This window comes from Oculina patagonica, chromosome 12 (genome assembly GCF_052425735.1).
Source record: "Oculina patagonica isolate OP01 chromosome 12, crgOcupat, whole genome shotgun sequence".
Taxonomy (NCBI): domain Eukaryota; kingdom Metazoa; phylum Cnidaria; class Anthozoa; order Scleractinia; family Oculinidae; genus Oculina; species Oculina patagonica.
Window position 1 is genome coordinate 4948672 of NC_135769.1, and position 10246 is coordinate 4958917.

Here is a 10246-nt window from a genome sequence, read left to right on the forward strand (position 1 = left end):
CCTTTCCCTAACTTCTTCATTCCGCTAATCCTCTCAGAATACTCACACGATCTAACACGCGCTTGTTCGGACCTATAGACGATTATGTCAAAGTGCAGATCTTTGTTTACATTTCCGTGTCGTAGTTACGTACGAGTTCTTTTTCTTTTAGAGTTTTTCCTTTCGGCTTGCGAGGGCCAAATTGAAATCAGTGTGATAATCACTTAGTTATAAACTGAGGTGGTATCGTTAAACAAAGACAAGCTAATCAGAGTTTCTCCTTTGCTTTCTTACACTAAAAACAGAAAAGAAACCGAAATAGTTCATTCTGAAACGGGTTGAATAAACAACAGCTACAAAAAAAAAAAAAAACACGGAAACAATAACCCTTTTGTTTTTTGTTTTTTTTTTCAAAACATTGGATTTCCGCCATTTTCCGGTTTACCACATGTTAGTAAACGCTAAAACCATTTTTCCGTCTTTGCTGACGTCGCAGTAATGTTGCGTCATGTATAATTTGATGAGCGTATTAAAAATAGTTAGAGGCCGGGAATCCCCATTTCTATTTACTAATGAACCTATTTTTATCAAAATACTTTTTGCGTGTAGCTATAAAACATTACCTGACAGAAACGAAGCGTGGTAGCGTACACGTGAGAGAAAAAAAAAATAAAAAAATCTGCGTAAAATATCTGTCACGGTGCCCCTTTCAAGTTGAATTCAAATAACTCAAACCCTGGCCAACTCAACCTTTTTGTAACTTAAAAAAAAGGATTTACCCTTTGTTTAATTCACACTATATCTGCCTGTTATTTCACATTTGAGAAATCAAACTCCCTATAAGAATTGCAAGAAAAATTGTTCTATAGTTTCCCCGCTGAGGCCCTGAGTTCCAAAGAAATTCTGTCTTCCGGGCCGTTGCGTTACACCGGAAGTGCGTCACACGGTTTCAGCAGCGTGCCAAAACAAACAGGAGCAAAAATATTCAGGAAAAAAAAAAAACTGAAACGCGGTAACAACGTTGATATAAAATAAACATCTAGGCAGTAATTGTACTTTACATAGGTTACGGGAAAAGTTTCTCAGTTCCTTGTTAAATAGAAAACGTCCAACTCAAAATTTAACCACAATTGACGTAGAAAGCAATTTTTAAAAATAGATAAAGAGTTTGTGTTTAAAGTTTGCTTATCGCCGTTTGACTCGATATTCTTGAGATAAGTGAAAATTAAATTTTTCCCGCTTTTGTTTCATACAATATTTTTAAAGTAAATTTTAATTTAAAGTTGGACGAGTCATACTTTTCCATAAAATGGTTTATAAAGTGACGAAATTAAGAATGAAAGCTCTTTGAGTCTTTTTTTTTTTACTTATTCCAACATGGGCGTTAACTGACCATTTTTCTTCCGCCTTGCTCAGCGAAAGGAAACAAGTTAATTAACATATTACAATAAATCTAAAATTAGGTCGATGGTGTAATCATTGTTTTCACGAGAGAGTTATATAAGCGCTCGCTTTCCTTCACCAAACCATGAACCACTGTGAAGAAGAGCTTATCTAACTGTGAAATACAGCACCTCAACCTTTACCGAACAGAAGAAGTATGGAAAACATCATCTTGAAGGTAAGTTAGCCTATAAATTTGGTACTTTTTATTATTTAATATCCCAAAGCGTTTTTTGCTAATGTTGAAGTTTTGAGACCGTACACTAATACATTTATCGTTTATCGGGAGTAAAAATATTTGTAAAATTATTTGTAAGATACGAAAACTAAACTGTTCCAATTAGAGCTCTTGATTTGATGATATGAAACCATCTATCTTGTTTTTTATTACGCTTCATAGCCTTTTCTTTTCTAGAATTTTTTCACTAAATTTCTAAAAGGGCCATCTAAGTGCAAACGGGGAATTTCGTTTGATCAGCAAATTCGACTGAACAAAGACCGGATCTGGCGTTACCGTAATATTTTTCTTCGCCTCCAGATAAATATTTACCTAGCAGACACATGTATTTCGTCACGTGTAATTGATAACGCTAGAATGTTGGCAGAAACCGTCCGACCTTTTAACATCTAAATAGGCCGTAATCAATTAAGAGATTTTCGATAAGCGCTTGTTTGACAGTAAGTTAGGAACTTTTGACACCCGCATGCGTTTTGAAATTTTGCCAGTGTGTTAATAGACTCTCCTCTTCTAAGGTTTCTTTCTTTCCCAACGACCGAACGAAATACCAATATATCGACAATGCAGGAAAGAGCACTTTTACAGTAGAAAAACGGCCATGTTTAAGAGTCACATCGTGTATAATAGCCATAAATAGTCGAGGCTTAATTCTACGGACTTTTGTATGCTGGGGGCACAAATATGCCCCAGGCATCTGTAAAAGCTTCTAAAAGTTTCCCGACTTTGCGAAGCTTTAACTTTGCTGTTTTTACACAATACGACTCAAACTTGGCTATTTTTACGATAAAATCTAATCATTCTTTACATATCATCACTTAAAATCAAATCATTTTAAGTTAATTATTTTAAAATGTAAGAAAAACAGTAAAGTGATGTAATGTATATGAAATGATTCTAATACTGGGATGATATGAATGTGATAAATGATCATCGCAGTGAATTCTAAGCAATTGGAATAAAAAGCCTGAAAAAAAAAAAAAAAATTCAGGGCCAACGCCCTGAACTTTTTCGGCTTATTCCTGTATTGGAATTCACTGCGATGATCTTTATCACATTCATAAAAACAGTAAAGGAATTCTCTGAATTCTGACAATAACCTTTCTGTCATTTTATTGCAGCTCGCTGTTTATCTCTTGGTACAGAGTTTCGTTTTCTCTGCAGTACATTCAAGGTTTATTCAAATCGATCAATCACCACAAAGAACAACGTTCCATGATGTTGTGACTGACCTCCTGGATGAAAATAAATTAGAGGAGCTCCACAACAACACTTCACAAACAGAATCACTACAAGACGAAGCCAAGAAGATGACAGTGATCTAAATTCAGTTCTCCTGCGCCTCAAACGCCATTCCAGCGCCTGTGTGTCGAGAAGAATAAAAAAGTGGAACGACTGCCTTGGAAGACGATATACTGAAATTCACTGCAGAAGACAAAGTGTGGCCTGTTTATCATCTACCAACGTTCCACCAAAGTGCAAGAAAGTTTATCACCTCGTCCGTGGAGAGAACGGAAATTATTGCGCAGTCGTTACGAGCTGCAAATGCGCAGCGTGACGTCGTTCTGTTCCTCATACGGGACCTTGACTTTGCTGGTCTATACTTTGATCATCACTGTGTGATGTTTGTAGTCCTTATGGGGACAATGGAGCTATTATGAATGACAGAATTACAATATAAGATAAATTGAAGTTCGTGGATACCCCACAGACAGAAAGGGTTCCAGAAGAGTAGGGGGGTGGGGGTGGGTGGGGGGTTAATAATTTTCTCTGTGATGGGGGCACTCAAGAACTTGGATCATTGAACAGTTTTCTTTTTTTGAGACTAAATTTATAGGAAATATTGGACCTTATATTTATGAGGCATCCATGCACGCACACGCCCGCATGTTGCAAGAGCGTTAATATTTACTCTGCTTTGTATATAACCTGTTATTTAATTTACGGAAATCAGCAGTCCTAGTGATTGTGTTTTCTGCATGTACCAGCTAAAAAGAGGCTTTATTGGCCCATCAGTTATTTATGTATTTAAGTTGTAAATATGAATATTCAGAACACTTTTGTAAAGAAGCAAGTATTTATATCAGTACAACAGTTTTTTAATAAAAAAAAATTAAATCAATACAACGCATGGTTTTCATTTATTTCACCAAAAACCTACGATTGCAAGCGTAATTTGTCACCCATGATATTAAAATTGAACCAAGTGGTATACTCGACTCGACTCGTGAAATTAGGAAATAATTTCACTTGCGTTTTGTCAAAAATCTTATAATTTATACTAATTATTAGTATTTTGAAAAAACGCGCGCGCGGGAAATTATTTCTTAACTTCTAACGTCACCATCTGATTACCTATAACCTGCGATCAGGCGTTATTTTTCTCGCGGTGGAGGGGTCAACGGAAAAATGAACGCCTGATACTTTTCTTCTTCCCTTCGTCGCGAAAAAAAGAAAGCCTGATCGCAGGTTAGATTACCTATGGTAATTTAATCCTTTAAATAAAGGCCCGGTAATACGGGCAATGTTTTTGTTCAACTTGTCTCGCAACATTGTTGCATTGCAAGTTGAACGAGTTGTTGCCCGTATTACCACCGCGCGCTCAACTTGTCTCGCAACAAATTTTGGTGTTGCAAGTTGAAAAAAATTGTTGCAAAAAGAAGAACTCGGCACTTTGCGCAACATGTTGTTGAAACTGCAACACCGAAAATTGTTGGGAGACAAGTGAGCGCGCGGGGTAATACGGGCAACAACTCGTTCAACTTGCAATGCAACAATGTTGCGAGACAAGTTGAACAAAAATGTTGCCCGTATTACCGGGCCTTTAGTCAGAACCCAGGCCGTACACAAATTACAGTTTTTAGCCATGCCCTCGTTGCGGGACGCTGTGGCCTAACAGTTACCACGCTGGACTCTGGATCGTGCGGGGTTCCAGCCCTAGTTGGAGCCATTATGTTGTGTTCTCGGGTGCCTCTATTTACCCAAGTGTATAAATGGGTGCCAGTAGGAGTGTATTACTTGGAGTGTACAGCTTCTAAAGTGCGTCTGTGAAACGGCGTTTTCACAAGAAAGTTATTTTTAGACAAGATTTTTCAGCGAATTGGTTTGGGATAGCCAATCACAGGCGATACTGGTCCCAGCAAATTTCATGCTAGGGGATAACCCTGATGCGGTACGGTGGATCATCCCTTTTAACGGTGGGGGGGGGGGGGGGGGGGGAGGAGAAATACTTCTAGTCGCCTAGTGCTACAGAAACCGATATACGATTCAGCGATATGGGATACTTTCCCCGATTTAACACCGTCTCCGAAAAGTACACTTTGCCAGCTATTTGAAAACTCGGTGTTGATAGAAAGGCTGCTCAACGGAGAGGCTGAGAAACATGTTTCAAAAATTATTTTTTTAAAAACAAGAAACCTTATAAATGTTCTCCATCACAAAAAAGGTTCTTTATTAGAAAATATACTGTTACAAAATCTTAAAAAAATTTGCTGCTTGCCTAATTTATACAGCTTGTTAATTAATTTATACAGCTAAACATTGAAAACTAGCAATCTTGTCGATATACTACACTTACACAATGTAATAGATATATTATATTTGTACACTGTTTTATCATCACGCACACGTGCAACCTGTGACCAATATTTTCCCATTAATACTACAAACAGACGTTATTTCCCTGCAAATTGGTGCAGGACCCTTATGTACACATGCAAAGCTTGTTTTCTCGCAGGAAACTAAACTTATTCTGTCTTTACCGCACAGGTAAACACGCGAGGGTCCCCTTTTGACGCATCCATGCGCACCGCGCGCTGGACGACGCACATGCTTGAAAAATACATTTAGGGTGGTGCTGTTTTTCTGGTCACTCGAACTGGTGTTACGATGTAACGCATTCTTCTCTTTGGTAACATTATGGCCGCCGTAAATGGTGCCTGGGGTGACGTTTTTCCGCTGGCCACTTGAACTGGTGTTACCATGTAACGCATTCTCCCCCTTGGTTACGTTATTGTCACGGTAGAGGAAGTCTTGTTTCTGGTCACCACCGTTGGCAACCGGAAGTGACGCGATTACATTAATTTGGAGCAAAAGTAGGATGGCGGCCATCATCTACGACAGAAGCAAACCAATCAAATTAATATTACCTTATTATAGGAAATTAACGATATGTGTTAATTAAGGTATTTAAAATTAACGCAGGAATTGACGGGAAAATTGCTTCCCAATAAAGGAAATTAATGGGAAAGAGGGGGTAACATTTAAAAATGAAGGAAATTTAATAACGCGGCGTACACAAAGAAAAAAACTTGCTAAGACGACAGTCTATTTCAACACTAGGTGTATATTCCTAAATAAAGGGGTAAAGCGAAGGAATCTGACCGCCTCGAGCGTTATTCACAGTTTCAGTGATACCGGCAGATTTCCACCCTGATGAAATAATGCCTTTTCCTAGGAGTCAAGAACGCCTGGACTGTATCGAGAAATTGGGGCCAAAATAATTGAAATTAAGGTCGTGGAAGTTAACGTTCCACTTATTAAACTAATGGCGCGGAAATTAAGTACTTTTCAGTAATTTTGGGCGGTTTTCTGACATTTTGGAAAAATTTCGAAATCTAAGATGGCGGATCCAAGATGGTCCCTTTATTTGACATCATGACATAATTGTCACGTGACGTGACGTCATTATCCCACGTGACATATATCAAAAGATAGATTTTCGGACATACCATATATCTTTCAAGTTTAAATGAAAAAAAAGGTAGAAAATTAAACACGACAACAGCTTTCAGTGAAAAAAATGAGATACAAAAAGACATTTCTTGATATATGTGAAAGTTTTCGATGAACGCTTTGTAAAATTCTTGTCTGCTCTCGGGATTTTTCCTTGGCTTCGATGGTTTGTAATTAGTTATACTAAAGATTTTTCTGCGGATACGGAGTCGAGCGAAATAACGAAATCAAAGCTTTAAAAAGTGAGATATAAAATCCGACATACCTTCAAATAGTAAATACTATTTGCAAAATACTGCAACTTTCTGTAGGTCCTCTCAGTTTAGATGCTAAAAGCTTCTGCACACAAATGTAATAAAGAAGCCCAACTTGAAAGGCTTTTATAGAGTCCATGGAATCAACCATTTTTAGAAAATCTGGCTCTTTACGAAAATAGACCAACTGATTTTAAGTTTTGCATCAGCCTGCAAACACATTTTCCTGGTTATCTTGGCAACAAAACTTCAAAAAAAACAAATCTTCCTGTACAATCCAGCTCACCGTGGGAACTCGCAATTTTTTCAGCCAATGGAATTTACTTACCAAATTGTCACGATGTCCAAATATGGCGAGGAAGTCGTTATTATCTGCCATCCGAACACAACAGATATCCTGCGATATACGCAAGTTGTAACAAATCGTCCGAATTACCGCAAAGCGATGCACAACATTTGCCGTTTTTAATATATACTAGAGACGTGTTACCCGTCTGGACGAGCTTCGGCAAAAATTTTGTTGCTCGTCTGGTAATGGGTCTCTAGTATAAAGACGGGCACAATACGCGTTACCCGTCTAGACGAGCTACTTTTTGAAATGCGTCTTGAAAGATGGATACCGAAAGAAAGCTCGTCTAGACGCGTAATGCGTATTGTGCCCGTCTTTATATTAGAGACGCATTACCAGACGAGCAACAAAATTTTTACCGAAGCTCGTCTAGACGGGTAACTCGTCTCTAGTATAAAAACGGAATATAAAACCCTACGCGGAAGAAGAAGAACATAAATTGGGGGATTCCCCTTGCTGATGAAATCGAACCGATATCGCTTACACGTGGTACTTAACCTTGACAGTGGGGTCTGTAGCCTGCGTAGCTGGCGGGAGTCGAGTGCTTGCGACTTTCAATTCAAATTTGCTCGAGCAAGTTACCAAGTTCCTGTTTTCATTTTGCCGTATAAAACGAGGTTGTACCACCTTTGTTTCACAGAAACAGAAAATAATTGCCCCTTATCCGACTGTTTATCAACAGAATGCGAGAAATAAGCGACAGGCTTAGTTTTTTGTCATGTTTTTTTGCCGGCCCGAGCCCTTTAAGCCGTTTATTTTGCGAGATCATTTAGCGACCGGTAAATGATCTTGCTAAATGATCTCGCAAAATAAACGGCTTAAAGGGCTCAAAGCGGCAAAAAACATGACACAAGACTCATTCAACATTTCATCTTAACTTTTATTTAATCATTTATAGTAAATTTTATATTTTGTAGTAAATTAAAGCGACGTAATGTTTCTCTATATATCTTCTATATGCGCCATTGATTTCAACGTAACCTTATGTCAACAATTATTAACCACGAACGCATAGGGTGGTCTGCCTGTGCTACGATCGCCTCAGAATTTGCAAACGACAGAAGCGACAGAGACGATCGGGGCGATCATATGAGAACCAGCCTTAACTTGCGGAGCAAATTTGAATTTTTAAGTACAATTTCAAGTTTGGCGATTTCAACTAAGCCTGTCGCTAATATTTCTCGCAGTCTGTTGATAAGTAGTCGACCATAGGGCAATTATTTCATCCTTCTTTGAAACAGAGGTGGAATTATTGTGTTTCATACGGGAAAAATGAAAACCGGAACTTGGCAAATTGATTGGAAGTTGCAAGTTGCGACGAGCAAACTGACACTGCAAAGTTCCGGTCAAAAGAACATCCGGTTTGACTGTAAAATCTGAAGGGAGAGTTCCGTAAAGCCTGGTTTTCACTAGCGTCGCAAGCACAAGCCAAGCGCAAGAACAAGCGCGATCACGCAAAAAGGACAAATTTTGACCCTTGTGCTTGTGCTTGTCGCAAGCACAAGCACGAGGGTCAAAATGATCAAATTGCAATGCGTTTGTGCTTTTGCTTGAGTCGAAGCCTTTTTTTACGGTGAAATAATAGCTGTTATCCTTGCGATTGTGCTTGCGCTTTGTGCTTGCGTCGCTAGTGAAAACCAGGGCTAAAAGCTCTATAAGGGCTAAAAGCTCTATAAGGCCCCATAGAGTTGGTTAAGGGCTTATCCCAGTGGGTGGGGGTGGGCGGCTTATTTCTTTTGAATACCTTTTGGCAGGTGCCTTATTAGAAAGGATGTGTTTAGTTCAAACTATATATCATTTAAGGTACCGAATTAAAGAGATACGTGGACGGACTTTTTGACGTTTTAGTGCTGTTTAATAACATATTTTCACAAAATAGTAACAGTAATAAGTAAATGGATGAATAATTTTGAAAGTGTAATATTACCTCAATTTCCTGTTCACAAATTGTCATGATTACCATGCGTGTACCTTGGGGGGGTGGGCTTTTTTAAATAAAATGAACTTCCAGAGGGGGGGGGGGGCTTATGGGAGAGGAGGGCTTTAAAGGGGGATGGGCGTAATTGGCAGAGGATTAACGAAAACACCAAATGGAAAACGACTCGTGAAATATAACAACAACAAAATTACCGTACCTAGTACTAGCAGTAACAAATCAAAGAGGTCTATGACCCACTCGTGAATGCGTTCATATTTGAATCGTTCCTTTGAACAGTACAGTATCGATGGAAAATATTCATTATAGGGATTAACAATAATAATCAACTTTATTTAAAGAGGGTGAACATATAACAGGTTGCTTAGGTATAAGAATTACTTTTTTCATCAATTTTAATTGTTTAGTAATTCGATGGCTCAGTGGTACGGCTCTGCGTTCTAAAGCGTGTGACCGGAGATCGACCCTCATACCTGTGGCTACAATTCTTTTTTTCTTCTTATTTTTTTTTCCACGGATATTATATTCATATCTGTCTTATATAGAGTTTCGTTACTCTTTTACTGATTATCCTTTAATAAATCGTGCCGTGCTCTAACCTTCCCAGTCTTTTAATAACACATACATTAAGTCACTGGTCATCGTTTCCGAATATTCGCGATTATTAAAGAAAAGGCAGTATTTCATCGTTTGGGAAACGATTGTTTCTCATTTACAGGGGTGAAGTATTTTCTACACTTATTTCTTTGAACTGATACCTTTGTAAAGCTGTATTTTTATTCACACCCGAGGGAAAAGAAATTTAGAAAGCTCGCGTGAGCATACCTAATTTGCATAATGTTAACACATGGATGGAAGGATGGCTCAACTTCCCCACTATACTCGTTCATTACGCATTCACGAGTAAAAAGGAAAAGTAATGATCGGATGGTTGAACTGAACGATTTTCATTCTGTGACGGAGATTTTAACGAGGCATTTATAGCCAACCGTGTTCGGTGCGGTACTCATCAGGGCCGTACATAGCGGGGGTGGGGGGGGGGGCGGGGGTGGGGGGTGGGGGGCAGTTGTCCCCGCCAGAAAAACTAAGAAAACTAAGAAAACTAAAGAAAAAAATAAACTAACACAAACCTTTGCAATATCCTGTTCTAGCTGCAGCTTTAAAAAAATGAAAAACAAATCGACAAATTTTTTGCAATTTGAAATAACGTCATTTGTTTGATATTTTCAAAAATTCGACTGAAAACCATCCATCTTTATTGACTGCTAACATTTGATGTATATACACGATCTTTTTAACTTTTACACACAAGATTA

General features: G+C 38.4%; 1 long non-coding RNA gene across 1 annotated transcript; it reads left to right on the forward strand.

The window, feature by feature from the left end:
- The first annotated feature begins 1521 nt into the window (after nt 1-1521).
- Nucleotides 1522-2982, forward strand: LOC144631984 (uncharacterized). The gene is made up of 2 exons (XR_013566834.1): nt 1522-1600; nt 2779-2982. It is a non-coding gene; the product is annotated as an uncharacterized LOC144631984 (long non-coding RNA).
- Nucleotides 2983-10246: the final 7264 nt, after the last annotated feature.